Source organism: Thunnus albacares, chromosome 10 (assembly GCF_914725855.1).
Source record: "Thunnus albacares chromosome 10, fThuAlb1.1, whole genome shotgun sequence".
Taxonomy (NCBI): Eukaryota; Metazoa; Chordata; class Actinopteri; order Scombriformes; family Scombridae; genus Thunnus; species Thunnus albacares.
This window is the reverse complement of record NC_058115.1, coordinates 25,125,579-25,140,057: the sequence shown is the minus strand read 5'-3', so window position 1 is coordinate 25,140,057 and position 14,479 is coordinate 25,125,579. Positions and strand designations below refer to the sequence as shown.

The 14,479-nt window shown below is 38.5% G+C and overlaps 1 long non-coding RNA gene across 3 annotated transcripts in view; it reads right to left on the bottom strand.

Moving 5' to 3' along the window:
• Window positions 1-2,094: 2,094 nt before the first annotated feature.
• Window positions 2,095-14,479, bottom strand: part of LOC122990342 — a 41,835-nt gene continuing 29,450 nt past the window's right edge. The window contains exons 5-6 of one of the 3 annotated variants that reach the window (XR_006405325.1): window positions 6,985-7,119; window positions 2,095-3,507 (exon numbers count right to left, since the gene is read on the bottom strand). This is a non-coding gene — a long non-coding RNA (uncharacterized LOC122990342). Of the gene's footprint in view, window positions 3,508-6,984; window positions 7,120-10,833; window positions 11,119-14,479 lie in introns of those variants that run through there. The other 2 variants (XR_006405320.1, XR_006405324.1) reach the window with 2 other exon arrangements.

The following is a 14,479-nucleotide window of genomic DNA, read 5'->3' as shown; positions in this document are numbered from 1 at the left end:
TAGGCACTCACTGCTGCTGCTGATCTGCTAAACGTGCTGCGACCGCTACGCTTTCTGTCTAGACACATGGTAAGAGTATCTATTCTTGATTAAAAGCTCTGTTTTTGCTGTCTACTTTTCTCTTTTTAGAGCACTTTTCTCTGACTCGTGTCACGCCTCGTCTCTGGTCTCCCCCTGACATGCTGGAGTCAGTTAGCAGGGTCCTGAAGCTCCGCCTTGCCCCTGCCGTTCGCTCATTGCTGGTTTATTCAAAGTTTATTAATATTAAATGTATTGTGTGTCCAAATTCTACCAAATTTGACCCTGCAATCCCTTGGGTCCAAATCCATACACCCACCAAGTGTGGAGTCGACCATATGAGCGGTCCTCAAAACATGCATACAGACAGAGAATCAGAGACAGAGTAGATAGATACCACCTGTCTTTTGTGGTAGTTGTATTTTTCTCACTTTAGATAGATACTTGTTTTTTTTCTTACCTTTCTTTTTGATTGTTATGCACCACAATACCAAGACAAATCCCTTGTATGTGCAAACTTAATTGGCAATAAATCTGAGTCTGATTCTAAGGACCTGTAAACAATCTTTGACGTGTAAATCAGTAGAGTTCTCCTTAAAGACTTATGTGTATTGCCATTTTGATTGGGTAAAAAAATCCCAGTTAAAGGTTCTGCAGTATTAACTCTGACAAAGAATGGGTGTTTCAATATTGTGTACAGACCTTTTTTTCGTTTTTGATAAATGTCTATTTGACCACAAGTTTCAGAAAACAAATCCATTATGTGCACAGCAACAAGAGTGATGATTGCTTTGACAAAGTAACAATGAAAAAAATGACAGTTTACTTGCCAACCACTTCACAACCTAGTGACTACAGCTGCTATCAATTCAGTGAGAATTTCAGTGTCACACAATGAGAAACCAGCTCTCATTTTCAACGACATACATGTTTATTCTGTATGCCCCTCTGTTGTAAGGTACAGTCTGTTGAAAGTGTTGAATGTGTGACAAAGACCTGAGTGTGTGTGCATGAGGTGAGTCTAGGCTTTAACATATATATTGGGTGGTAATGGACATGGAGGAAATGGGTGGATTTTCATACTTCTTCCTTGCATCTCCCCTTCCTCTCCCTCTGCTCTTCACACCTTTCTTCTTATATCTCCTCTCACCTCTCTGTGGTTTTTTCACCTGACATTTTGTCTCTTCTAATTGCTATTCTGCTCTCATCTCTTCTCAACTGGTCACAGTCCAAATAAGGCTTAACAGAGGATTATTATCCACAAAGATGCGGTGGAGTACAGTGGCTGCCCTAACACTGAGGAGGTAAGGCACCCAGCTGAGATAAGCGCCTCAACAAATGCAAGATTTCAGTCGACGTTTGTTTCAATGGCAGGTTTCAGTGTCCAATGGGTCCACTGTTTCTTAAGGCCCTTCAAGCCAGCCAAGAAAAATGTCTGGTGGTTAATAAACACCAGACACGTGCCTGTTAATGCTTGCTGCTGCTTGAAAGGTGCCAACTCTATTGGCTGCTTTGACAGGTCAACATCATTTTGTTGGTCGCAAGCAATTGGTCTGCTTCCAATCTGTCTGCTATATCACACATGTAGAAAATGTGTTGTGATGCCACAGCCAAGCTACATCATTAAGATGGATTGTAATATGTCAACAATGGATAGGACTTCACTGGAAAATCCTTTTCTTTTTCGTTTTTGCAGCTATTGTTACCAAGGTGATGATTTGGATATGCAGCACAAAGCTGCTAAAGGAGAGATTCAGATTCAGAGAATCAAGAGAGATTTAAACCCCTTTGACTGCAGCTGTCTGCCATAATGCCAAACGTGCAGAGTTTTGTTGATTTTATGCCTCTGGATGCCTCATTCAATATCTGGTGTTTTAACAAGGCAAACGACTGGCTCTAACTCCTGAAATGGGTCTGTTAAAGTACATTATATTGTTATCTCTGGCCTAATACGTTTTGCTAGGCCCATACAATGTTGGAAGATTCTGTGCAATAGTTTATATGAAAAATAAATAGACTGTTGGCAGAGCCCACTCTGTTGGAGAAACCACAAGGCATTAAATGAGAGGACAAAGATTATGAGAAATACAGCTAAAGATACAAGTAGAAAGAAGGGAGGTAGAATAACAGAAGCAAAGTATGCAAAAGAGAAATAAATGGCGAGTGATTGAGATCAAGAGACAAAGCCCTCTCTACTAAAATCAAGTATTTCCTGTCTTAATATTGCAGCAAAACACATTTCAAATAACTAAAAAAGTCTGCTTTTTTCAGTCATTCTGTTTACATTTTTCTGGTCACGTTTTCAGATTTTGTCTCAACGTGTTCTGTGTGTGTGTGTGTGTGTGTGTGTTTTTGTGTGATTCCCAAACAAGTCTGTGTAGGTGGTGACCCAGTTTCAGCAGCAAGGTTTCTTGGGTTTTCTGTGTTTTTTCTGCCCACATGTGACTGAGGTGGGAGGAGCTGACAGTTGCCATGTGGTTCACATAAACACACACATGGGGAAAAACACACAGATGTAGGCAGATGTTGGACTAAATAAGGACTGATAAGCACAGATAAAATATTGATAGATGATGAACAAAACACTAGAAACAATACTTTATTGATATTAGTTTCTTTCTTCCCCCTGCCCCACAGAAATGACCCAGGGACACCGAGATAAACTGGCTGAAACCAACTTATGCACCAATTTTCACTGGGGTTGTTCCATTTTCTACAAACAAAAACTGATGCCATAATCATATACAAATTATACACAAAGTTGCTTAAAACATAGATGTAACACTAACCTATGAAACTACTGTAATTGCATGATATGACACAATAAAAAAACATCCTCAATGAACTTAATGTTTATCTTCTCTGTGTTGTTTTACCTGAACTAAAACAGGAGCAATGGAGGAAGTTGATCATAAATCTTACAAGAGAAATTATAATATGGTAGGTTGAGTTTATTTTCTAAAAAGATTGAGAAAAATGAAATCGTCGAGCATAAATGTAAAGTTTCAAAAGACTGTTTGCACCCCTGTTGCCCTCTCACGCCAGCTATTATGGTAGGGCTAATACAGAAGGAAGAATTTAAAAGTTTTGTCCATAAAGCAATGTAACTATGTTTGTGGATCAAACAGAAACCACAAACTCGTAAACTCTGGACCATAATTGTAGTTGAAATACGTTAATTGTAGTCCAACTCCAAGCTTACACACTCATAAAACAAACCCCCCGCCAGTGACCGAGGGGTATCCAGACTCTACGTGAGGTTAAAAGACATCTTGGATGCTCATTTTACATACTAGCATCTTAACCCACGCCTCAAAACAAGAGCCTGTTTTCACAGACCTTCTTTGTCTTTCCAAACTAAAACCACACCAGCCTTGTCCAACTTATCGTGATCCTGGCCGATATTTTTCCAAGAAACATTTAACCATCTGTAGAAGCAGCCATCATTTGCAGCCATCAGTGTTTGAGCAAATCAAGAGTCGTTTTCTTCTAGGAATAAATGGAGAATAAATTCAGATCACATGGCAGTGCTTCATTCCGTCACAGATTAATAGCAGCCTGTTTTCCGAACACTGATCCAGGAAGCTGTTTAAGAGACGACTCCTTTACATGGCTTAGAGTGTCAAGGCCAACGCAGATGATCTTACGTATTATACACACAGGAATATACAAAACAGACAGACAGGCATACAGCCAGAATAAATGGTACCATGTCAGTGATTGTAGAGATTCAGGATTATGTATTCGTTCTGCAACTCTCTCAGGATAACCCTTTTTGCTATGACCATATCAAACATGAGGGCTTGTAATATGGGGGAAAAGTCAAAGAGTAGCTGGAGCAACCCAATATCCCAGAGAGACTGTCAGGGATTAGCTGTCTGCTGTATATGTTGCTGTACAAATAAAAAATGTCATCCTAGAAACTCTTGAGCTTGGGGGAAGACCAGAAAAAATGACCTAAGGTCCCGTCAACTGACTTACACTTATCACAGCTAGCATAGACAGAAGGAAAGATTCTGTTCAGTTTGGTCTTGGAAAAGTGCTGCCGTTGGATGACTTTAAACTGAATGAGTTGAAGCCTAGCACTGACAGAACATGCTTTGATCCTATCTAACCCTTTCTCCCATAACTCATCCAAAATCTCCTTACCAGTATCCTTAATCCACGCCTCTTTATAGTGAAGAAAAAGGGTTTCCAGAGAAAAAGACCAACAAACTGTGAAATTAAATGTTTGGAGGTAAAGATTCTAGTCATAGGTCATAAAAGTTGTGTTGTTAGGCCATCATATCGAAATTAGCTAGAGACTGCCTGACAAAATATATAATTTGCAGATACCGAAAAAAAGTGACCAGGAGGGAGACCAAATACACTGTAAACTTGGCAGCCACACATTTCTCGGTTCTATATTTCTCTGTTTTGTGTCTTCAGGTTATGCTAACCCATTGTTGCTAACTTTGGAGCTAACCCCCTTCACTTTTCCAGCATTTGGGGAAACAACATACGCGACTAAAATTTATTAACTGGCACACTGTAGTCTGTACTCTACATTTACTGCCAGACTGACAACTTACTACTAACCTTTTCCTCTGCCCCGCTCGCATCCACCGTCACTCTCTGCCTCTCGCTCTTTCCCACTCGCTACGCAAATATACTCCTTAACGGAGCCACACTACCAATAGTTCCCAGGCAACGACAGAGGTTGACTCAGGTACTGGAACAGCGCTGCAAACGCTATTGATTTCTGAGAATTTAGTTGGACGAGAGCATATCAACCAACTAATCGACCAGTCGACCAGCAGACTACAGCCCTAATAAAATGGCTGTTAGGAGGCTCCAACAAGTGATGCCACATTACAAGACTCAATCTCAGGCCACCTGGGACAGAGGCTGCTCCTATGTCCAGCCACAGCTGGAGCATGATTCCAGAAAACCCATGCTCTGGGATTACAGGCCCAATAATAATGTCAGACAACAGGATGGCCCAGGCCACCTTCAGCTGTGGGCTTCTGTAAGTGCGCCTTGGAGATGCGGGGGGGCTTGTTAGCCCAGATAAAGGGCATAACGATTGGAGTCTATTGTTTTAAACAAGAAGGACATGAGAAAAATGGGTACATTTTGAAAAAGATAAATAAATGTAGGTAGTACTACCATCTTAATAATATTAACACTCCTTATTAAAGAAAGAGAGGAGTTTCCATTTATCTATCATAATTTTAAGCTTATCAAATCCAATTAATTAAGCTTAAAAAGACTCTTTGGATTTCTGGTGACATTAATCCCTAGATACACAAAATTATCAGTGGTAATTCTAAAGGGTAGATTATCAAGAAAGATAGAGTTGAGGATATCAGAGAGAGGCATGAACAAACTTTTTTCCCAAGCTGACCAAAGTTGTTTATCAGATCAAGAGGGGAAGAGAGGGATGTCCTTTCGTCTGACAGGGTCAGGATCACATCATCAGTCCAATGGTTATGGGCTGATATGGCCTGATTCTGTACCATTCTGACACTCTCTGACTATACAAACCAATGGTACAGTCAGATGTGCTACACCTTATTCCAGTGATTTGGGGAATGGCTCTAGTAGAAATGGCCAGAGGTTCGAGAGCTAGAGCAATGAGCATAGGAAAGGGGCAGCAACTCTGTCTGGTTCCATGATGTAGCAAGAATGGTGGAGACCTAACATAATTTGTCAAAACAGAGGAGTCATAAATTTCTCACCAAAGCCAAATTTTTTAAGAGTAGCAAACACATATCTCCACTCGATTTGGTCAAAAGCCTGCTGAGCGTCCAAAGAAATAACAGCAGAGTAGCGTAGCTTAGTAGGGTACATTATATTTAACAAACGTCAACTGTTAGAGAGGGGGAATCTATCTGGAATGAAACCTGTTTGGTCAGGGTGGATTAATGTGTTTGTTTAATCGGTTTGTCAAAACTTTTGCAATCTTCCATTGATCACTGTTTATCAAGCATAAAGGACGCATAAAGGACGATAGGATGCAACATTTGGGTCATCCCTGCCTTTTTTCAAGAAAAGACAGATATGAGCATCATATAAAGTACTAGGAAAAATTCCGTCTTTCACAGAGCAATTAAATAAAGAGCAATTATGTCTACATGGGCTTTATAAAATTCTATTCCAAACCCATCAGGGCCACAGGCCTTGCCATCGGAAAAAGAATGAATGGCAGTTTTGATTTCTTCCAACATGAAGTCACAATCCATTTCCTGCCTCGCAGCTTCACCAAGAACTGGAGTGTGCAGTGCATTGAGAAAATCAGCAAAATCCACATCAGTAGCTTTAGACTTAGGAATATAACTGACTGTAAAAGCTAAAAAATCTACTTAACTAAATGTTTGGTACGAGACAATGTTACCCCTAATTACAACTTTGAAGGACTCCCAAAAAATTGAATCTGAGACTGCGCCATTAACACTGATAAGCAGGAAATCTGAAATCTTGGCTGATATATAATTACGAAAAGATTCATCTGAATAAAGAGAAGGGTTCAATTTCCAATTGTAGTGACATATGTGGAGATTGAAATTAATTTCCATTGTGAGAGGGGTGTGATCGGAAATTAGAATACTATGGTATGTTGAACTGATTGCGTTTGAGTTTAGCTCAGAGTCAACTAGAAAATAATAAATTCTGGAAAAACTACCATATACAGGAGAGAAAAAAAAGAATATCGTCTCTCTGAGGGGTGCTGAAGCCCGCAGATGTCAACTAATTCCAGTGATTTCACAAGATTATTAAGAAATGAGACAGATTTTAGTGGCGGGGCTACTTTAGAGGAAGATCTGTCTGTGCAGTTAAGATCCCCACCGATATTTATATTATAATTATTGTGTTCAGCAATGAGATTAAAAACTTTATAGAAAAAATCAGGACTATCAAAGTATAATATTTAAGAGAGCTAATGGAAGAGAGTTATTTGCATGGTTGACAAAACATATTTCCCACCTGGGTCAGTGATCATGAACTTGAATACAAATTGAATGGTTTTGCAGATAAGAATGGCAACCTCTCTTGCCTTGGAAAAGGTGACACCAATAGAGATCTCAAGTGCCTCTGTTCCGTTGGTTGGATGTGGGTTTCCTGTAAAAATATCAGATGACAGGGATTTTAAGAGTGAATACTTTCCCCCTTACCAAGACCTCTACAGTTCCAGGAAGTAAAAGTGATGGGACTCATTCCTGATCTAGATGGATAATTATCCTGAATTTAAAAGAAGGAACTGCAGGGAATAAACATTGACATGTGACATACAAAAATCTGGCAGTGTAGCGAATAACAATAACAACTAAAAATACTGCCTTGCAGTTATATGCCTCCACCAACCAGTCAAGTTGTAGTTTACATCCATGTCTGTCCAGACTCATATAATATTTGTAGCGAAGACTTTGAAAGAATTTAATATAATCACCACAGTTTCAAGGTGGGCACCCAAGATTGGTTTCACCAATTCAGTACCCAACTGAAAATAGAAATATGGTCACAATCTCCCCTTCTGTTCCTGAGTTATGGCGTTGAATAACGGCCAGAAAAGTGTTTTTACAGAACATTATGATGTCACAGTGAAACTAAATAAATAAAACCTTTTGTGAGTAAAAAGCCAATAAGAGTAATACTTTATCAAAACAACTGTTCAACAAGCATAAACAATATTTTATTTGCTTTGCACAGTCTCCCATCCATTGCCAGTATGTTTTACATAACCGAAGCGCGCTGTTTAAGCTAATAGTGAATTGTTACAAACAAGCTAAAACCAAAGCTATTTGTATGTAGCATGACTGTTTAGCTTAGTTTTTAGCATATCTTGAAATTTGGCAAATTCTTGTTAACTTAAGCTACTGGCTGAGGCAGCAGCTCCCCACCAAACCAGCCCCTCCTCTCTCTACCAGTGGTACCTGCAGGCAGTGAATACACATCAGCAGCAGAGGGAGGAGGACAGGATGAATGACTGATAGTGACTGATGTCTGTGTTCTTTCTAAGCTTCACTCAGTATTTTGATGTCAGGAATATTATGTATTTTATCGACATTTTAGATTTGTTTCAAGTGAGATTTTACTGAGTTTATAGGTTGCAGATTGCAACCAACTGAATACCCCTCCCCCTCCCCTTCCAAGCGTGTAGGAGAACCTACGGTGGCTGCGAAACACCAAAGGCCCTCTCTAGAGCCAGTGTTTGCTTTGATCATTCTGGCCTACTGTAGAAACATGGCAGTGCAACATGGCAGGCTCTGCGGAAGAGGACCCACTCACGATGTAGATATAAAGGGCTCATTCTAAGGTAACGAAAACACAATGATTCTTATTTTCGGGTGATTATACACTAATTAAGACTATTATAAATTAATAGCGCCTACTTCATCGATGAACATATTTGTTCCACTTTTCTTCTTGCTAATGTCTGAGTGTATTGTGAAAAACTACAACCTGTGTTGGTTTTTATTTATAAATGATGGTCCAAAATGATATGAAAGTGCATAGTTTTTCGTCAAATGACATTACATTTTCTTGGAGAAGAATCCCCAAATCCACCAACTGTGTTGAGGCATTTCATTCTTTCACCTCTATCATAACTACAGCTATGTGGGCCTCCAGAGCCCTTCTGGTGTCAAAAGCTCCTGGTAAATTAACACACAGATGACTCGATGAACATTAATAACGTAATAAATGTATCTGGAACAATTTTAAGGTACTTTTAAGTTATTCCACTGCTAGTGTGAACAAATACAGGTCCTGGCGTCATGGGTGCCTGCGGGCGCCCAACAGCACTGCTGTCGGAAAAAAGTCCTGGGGGAAATACTGCACAGGTTTCAAATCATTGTGACAGGGATGATCCAGACAATGATGCCATAACAGCAATGCCATATGTGTTATTTCAATCTTAATGGAAAACTAGATCTAGTGCTATAATGGTTGTACTATATCCATAACAATCCACACCTCATTAGGATATTTCACAGAAAAATGTTGTGAAAGTCTAAACAAACAGCTTCAGGTTTTTTCATAAAGTAGCAGGACAATTCTTACATTTATTTGAAGCTCACTGAAAATTTTAATGAGAGAGGAGGAAGGGGTTAAGTGTCATATTGATGCAATCTGCCAGCAGGCAGGACCCAAAAAAAGTAGGAATGGCCACATTTTTAGACTTTTAGTCTCAAGCAATAGACACCAGAATTATAAATCCAGTGGTGTTTTTCCTAGACTTTAGTGACCATTGCCTGACAGCATGCATCCGTGACATGAAATTACAAGAAAGATCTAAACCACTCATTGCAGTGAAAAGGAATTTCAGACACTTTTCTGAGCGAGCATTTTTATGAGATTTGTACTACAGTGATATTGGGTTTACCATGGCAACTCCTGATCCACATTTGGCTTTAAATTATTTTATGAAAACATTTAATTCCATTAAAGACAAGTATGCATCTTTGTAGAAATACAGAGTTAAAAACAGGAACAATCCTTGGTTTTGTTTGGAAATTGCTGAAATGTTACATGAAAGGAATGTTGCTTGGCACAAGGCACAAACAACAAAATCACCCTCTGATTGGCAATATTTCTGTCAACAGTGAAATAGGTGTCTCATTGTTATTCGAAAAGCCAAATCATCATTTTATGTCACTGCACTATCTGAAAATAAATGAAATCATTATCACATAATACTATTTCATCCTTACCAAGTGAAATTGTGCAAGGTTCTTCTATTATATCTGTATATATATACTATATATATATCTATATATACTGTAATCTATTTATTTACAAAGCACTACATATATCTCATGTCTTCACAATTATAGATCACTTTTACAGTACACTAGATCCCAGGATTATTTGGTTCTTGGAGAGAAGTGGAACAATTTGCAAAAGCTTGCTAAAATGGAAAAGCTGAGCCCTTACATTCATTTCAAATGCCTTTTGGTGGAATTAGTGCAGTGTGAATGTGCATGTTTTCTATGAGTGATGTTGATGTCTTTGAATGTTGTCTCTATTTGTATGTTTGCTGTAAGTCTTGTTTGTTAATTTGAATTTGTACACTGTTAATTTTGTTTCTATTTTCTGTATGTTCTATATTCAGGGCGGCCTTGGAAAAGAGAGTATGCTCTCAATGGCCCCACCCTGCAAAAATAAAGGTTAGTAAAATAAATGGTAAAAAGGATGAACAAACTTGTCACAGGGAATGAAACCAACAACTTCTGAGTTATGGGACCATTTCCAACCGCTGGGTTGCTCTGCAGGCCAGATGTACACATCCTCCTGTACAGAGGTGATGACAGTGTAATGAAAAAAGGCCTTTTTCCCCCAAGTCTATCTGGGACTTCTGGTTTTAATGAGTTTAGGATTCTCTCCAGCAGGCAGATCCTGTAATATCCATAAATGTAATGATGCAGCAAGTGTATGAGTGGTGGAAATTTTAAAAGGTCATCTGAGGAAGAATAGAAATATGTAGAGTTATATAACGTTTGTGTTTAGAGTAAGGACTGGGTATCTACGTATATACAGTAGTGTTGCAGAACAAAGTAAGGGTTATGACCAATGAGTGGTTAACAGGTCTGTCACAGGAATATATAGACATAAACACGTTTGTATGTACATTTGTGAGTTTTTGTTTTTCTGTAACCATATAAATTAAAAACATCTGAGATGAACTAAAGCAGACTGAAGAGCAACATTGATCTTGACAAGGTTATTTGCAGCATTTATTTGTGTGCAGATAATTAAGTACTTTGTTAGAAGAGAAAGGAGTGCTGGGGTGCAGATTCAAATCAGTGTGTAATTGCTGATACACAAACACCCACACCCACAAGCACAATAAACTCTACACAAAAATGTGTGCACACCTGCAGTATCTTCTGCTCCTGTCTTTATTAACCTTGCAGCATGGCTCAGGCACACAAAGAGAGAAAGAGACAGACAGGCAAAGAAACAGAGGTGTTGAGTCTTTTCGTCCTCTCAATCGCCCCCTTCAGCTGTCAGATTTCTAGGTTTGCAGTTCCCACGTTCGTCATCATTATTTCATTAAACCCAAGAGACACTGGCTGGCAAGGTAATTCATGCAGCATATTGTGCAGTAACAGCTCACACCTATGAAAACAAAGTGTGTTCCTTATTAATCTGTCAAGACGTCACAGGAAACCAAGCAAAGGAAGAAACGGATTACAGTCTTACAGTAATCTCATTAAAAAATAATAACTCTTATCTTACTGTAATCTTTCACAGATTCAGGATGAAAAGAACAGATTCTGGATACAAATAATATGCCAGTAACTCAGACAAAAGTTATGTGGATTATTAAATACCATATTGTTTAATACTACGTGCCTGAAATAAGTGTTAAAAAGAATTTAAGATGAATTGATAAATTGTCTCAAAATATACAAGTATGGGAGGAAGGAAAGAGTTTTGGACAATATGCAGCGTGGTAATCTAAGCAAAGCGCTGAAAGGTACAGAGAGATATAAGGACACCAGGGTGGAACAGGAAACTACATTTATTTTCAGTCACCTGCTTTTTTAATCACCATAGCATCTGTGTCTGTATCTGTTGTGTGTTTACTGTTTTAATGTCTTACTGGCGTTTTCATGTATTTTTGTCATCTGTCATGGCTGTTATGACATTGCAATTTCCCTTGGGGGATTAATAAAGTTTTCTATCTATCTATCTATCTATCTATCTATATTCATTAGCCAAAGTGGCTTAGTAGTCTTTTGTTTAGTCTTATATTAAGTCATCTACACAGGAACATTAACATTTTATGTCCTATAAACTGCACATTCAATGAGCTTATTAGTGCTAAGGTCATACAGTGTTGAACTCACTGCTTCATTACTTAATTTCCTGTGAACTTTTATTAAATGTCAACATGGAGGCTAAGGCTTTTTTGGAACAAAGACGTCTCAGTCATACACAAACCAGTTACAAAAGAAATTGGCTAGGACTGGATTGGATTTTCTGCTGCAAACAACTGCCAAGATGGCAGTTAGCTTTAAAAAATCACCTTCTTGTTGATGTCAAAGCCGTTGTTAGTTTAAAACATAATGTTACACACATATAGTATAGTGTCAGGTATGGTCTACTGTCTCTCAAATACCTCACACTGCCCCATTGTACTTCCTGAGGTCCTAATGAATGTCTTGAGAAATGTTACCAACACAAATCCTCTTATATTTATTGCACTTGGCTGTTATAATGACCAAGATATTGAATTGCACCTGCTTTGACACAATCCACGTATGAATTGTCTCAAGATTGAAAAATTCTCATTCCACCTGTCCAAAACCCATATGTCAGAATGTGATTTACTGGGTGAGCTGAGTAAGGGATCAGAGGTTTCACCTGGTTTCACCTGGTCAACCAGTTTTATTGAAACAACAGGTGCTCCTGATAGTTTTTTCTGCATTGGGCGTATGGCTGTGTCCTCAAGAATCGCAGGATTTCTGGGCAGTGGAGCAGCATTACCTAACGGTTCCTCAGAGAGAGACAGTAAATCCCTGAACAGAGAGGGACACCAGAAACACAAGATGATCTTCCTAGCTGACTTATTGAAAGCCAATAAGGTGTGTGAGTGTGTTTGAGTGCTTCCATTGTGTCAGTAAGCTTTTGGTGTCTACATGTATATATGTTATGAGTATTGAACTCTCTTCTGTCCTGTCCTGAAATAATGCCATGAAACAATGTCTGTATTTTTATGAGACTGCACGAGTGTGTGTGAATGTCTCCGTACTTTTTCAGCAGTGCAATTTCTACCTCAATATAATAACAAAAACAGAAAGCCTATAAATTCTTCTTTGAACAGACATCTGGTCTAATAGCAAACCCCATTTTCACTGAAGATTTTTGTATGTGTTCTTGCATTTTTATTCATCCTGTTCTTTATTCATCAGTGCAGTCGTGTCACTGAGTGCATGAAACATGTGTGATATCCACTATTTTGCATGCACTGTGCTTTGATCAAGGTCACCTAATTGTGTTTGTGTGCGTATGTGTGTTTGAGCATGTGTCCCTGTCAACTCAACAGCCCGTCAATCAGGCTTTCATATACAGACCTGGCCAGAGTTTCATATGTCGCCAGGGGATTTTGTACAAAGCATCACTGTCCAAGTGTTGTTATGCAATGCCTCAGTCGTATGGAAATATTGTATATTCACTCTAGGCTTTTACTTAATTTTCACCTTAACTTTAAAGCTGACATCATCCCCAACATGCTAAGGGAGTGATATGACCTTTATGTCTGTGGAGACCATTCAAAAGCCTATTGTAGAATAAAAAAACAATCAGTTGGTGTCACCTGGAAAATGATTGAATTAGTTTTCTCTTTCTCATGTGCTGCAAAAGCTAACCATCTTGACAAGTCATTTAGCGTAAAGTTGAGTCTTAAAATCATATTCCTTTAAAAGCAAGTGAGGCAAAATCTGCCAGAGGGATGAGGAGATTTCACAAAAGCACACTGGCTTGTTTAAGCAATTTTCAAGTGATGTTATCTGGATTCCTTTGGAGTGATTATCCGTATTTCAGAATGTCATCACTTTTCAAAGAAAATTCTTCTAACCACATTGGAAACCAGTGAGATTATCTCACACATTTTCGCCTTTTTTCTTGAGGAAAACAAGATTTTAAGATGGATGTTTTTTTGTGAGGTGAAAAGTATACGTCTAGGGAGAGTCGAGGTTTTCCTTTGACGGCAGTGATAATTTAAAATCCTCCCCTGTCTCGTCATTTCCCAACTATTAATATCTCATCTGTATTAGAGCATGACAGCTGGACTGACTCCTGTCCAACAGATTTCTCATCCCTTTCGTCACTTAAGGACGTTCCAAAAATCACAAGTCAAAGACCTCACATTGGCCTGTTTTTCAGTTGTGGGTATCCTCACTATTAAGTATTTTATTTCATTTCCTAATGTGGGGAAATGATCAAGGGACTAATGCTCATAGTGCTTTTCTAATGTCTAATTACAATTTTTCATCTTCTCTTCTTCAAAGAAAAAAGGGTGAACCTGAACATATACAGTTTCATCAGTTGCACCAGTCTGAAATTTACTGAGCAACTTTACACAGCAGTGCTCGAAATATTATATTCCTGTTAGTTAGCTGTCTACTTTTGTAGACTATCCATGCAAGATAATCACATAAGTTGCATTTTAAAGCCATCCAAATCTTCACATATATTTAATCTTTCAGTACAGTTGAACAGTAAGCAATTTAAGAATGTTTTGACTATTGTATACAGTAGTTGCTCAATCAGAGGTTTACCAAGTAACCATAAAATAAAGGATTTTAGGTTAACACCACTAATCATACATCCAAAAAGGCATGGTATAAAAGCTGGTGGCAGTTTTTATTCATAAACCTAAATTATATTTATGACTAGACAGCTATATTGGATTTGATTGATTTGAATCTCTTTTAGCTCATGTAATACAATAGGGTGATGATGACTACATTTG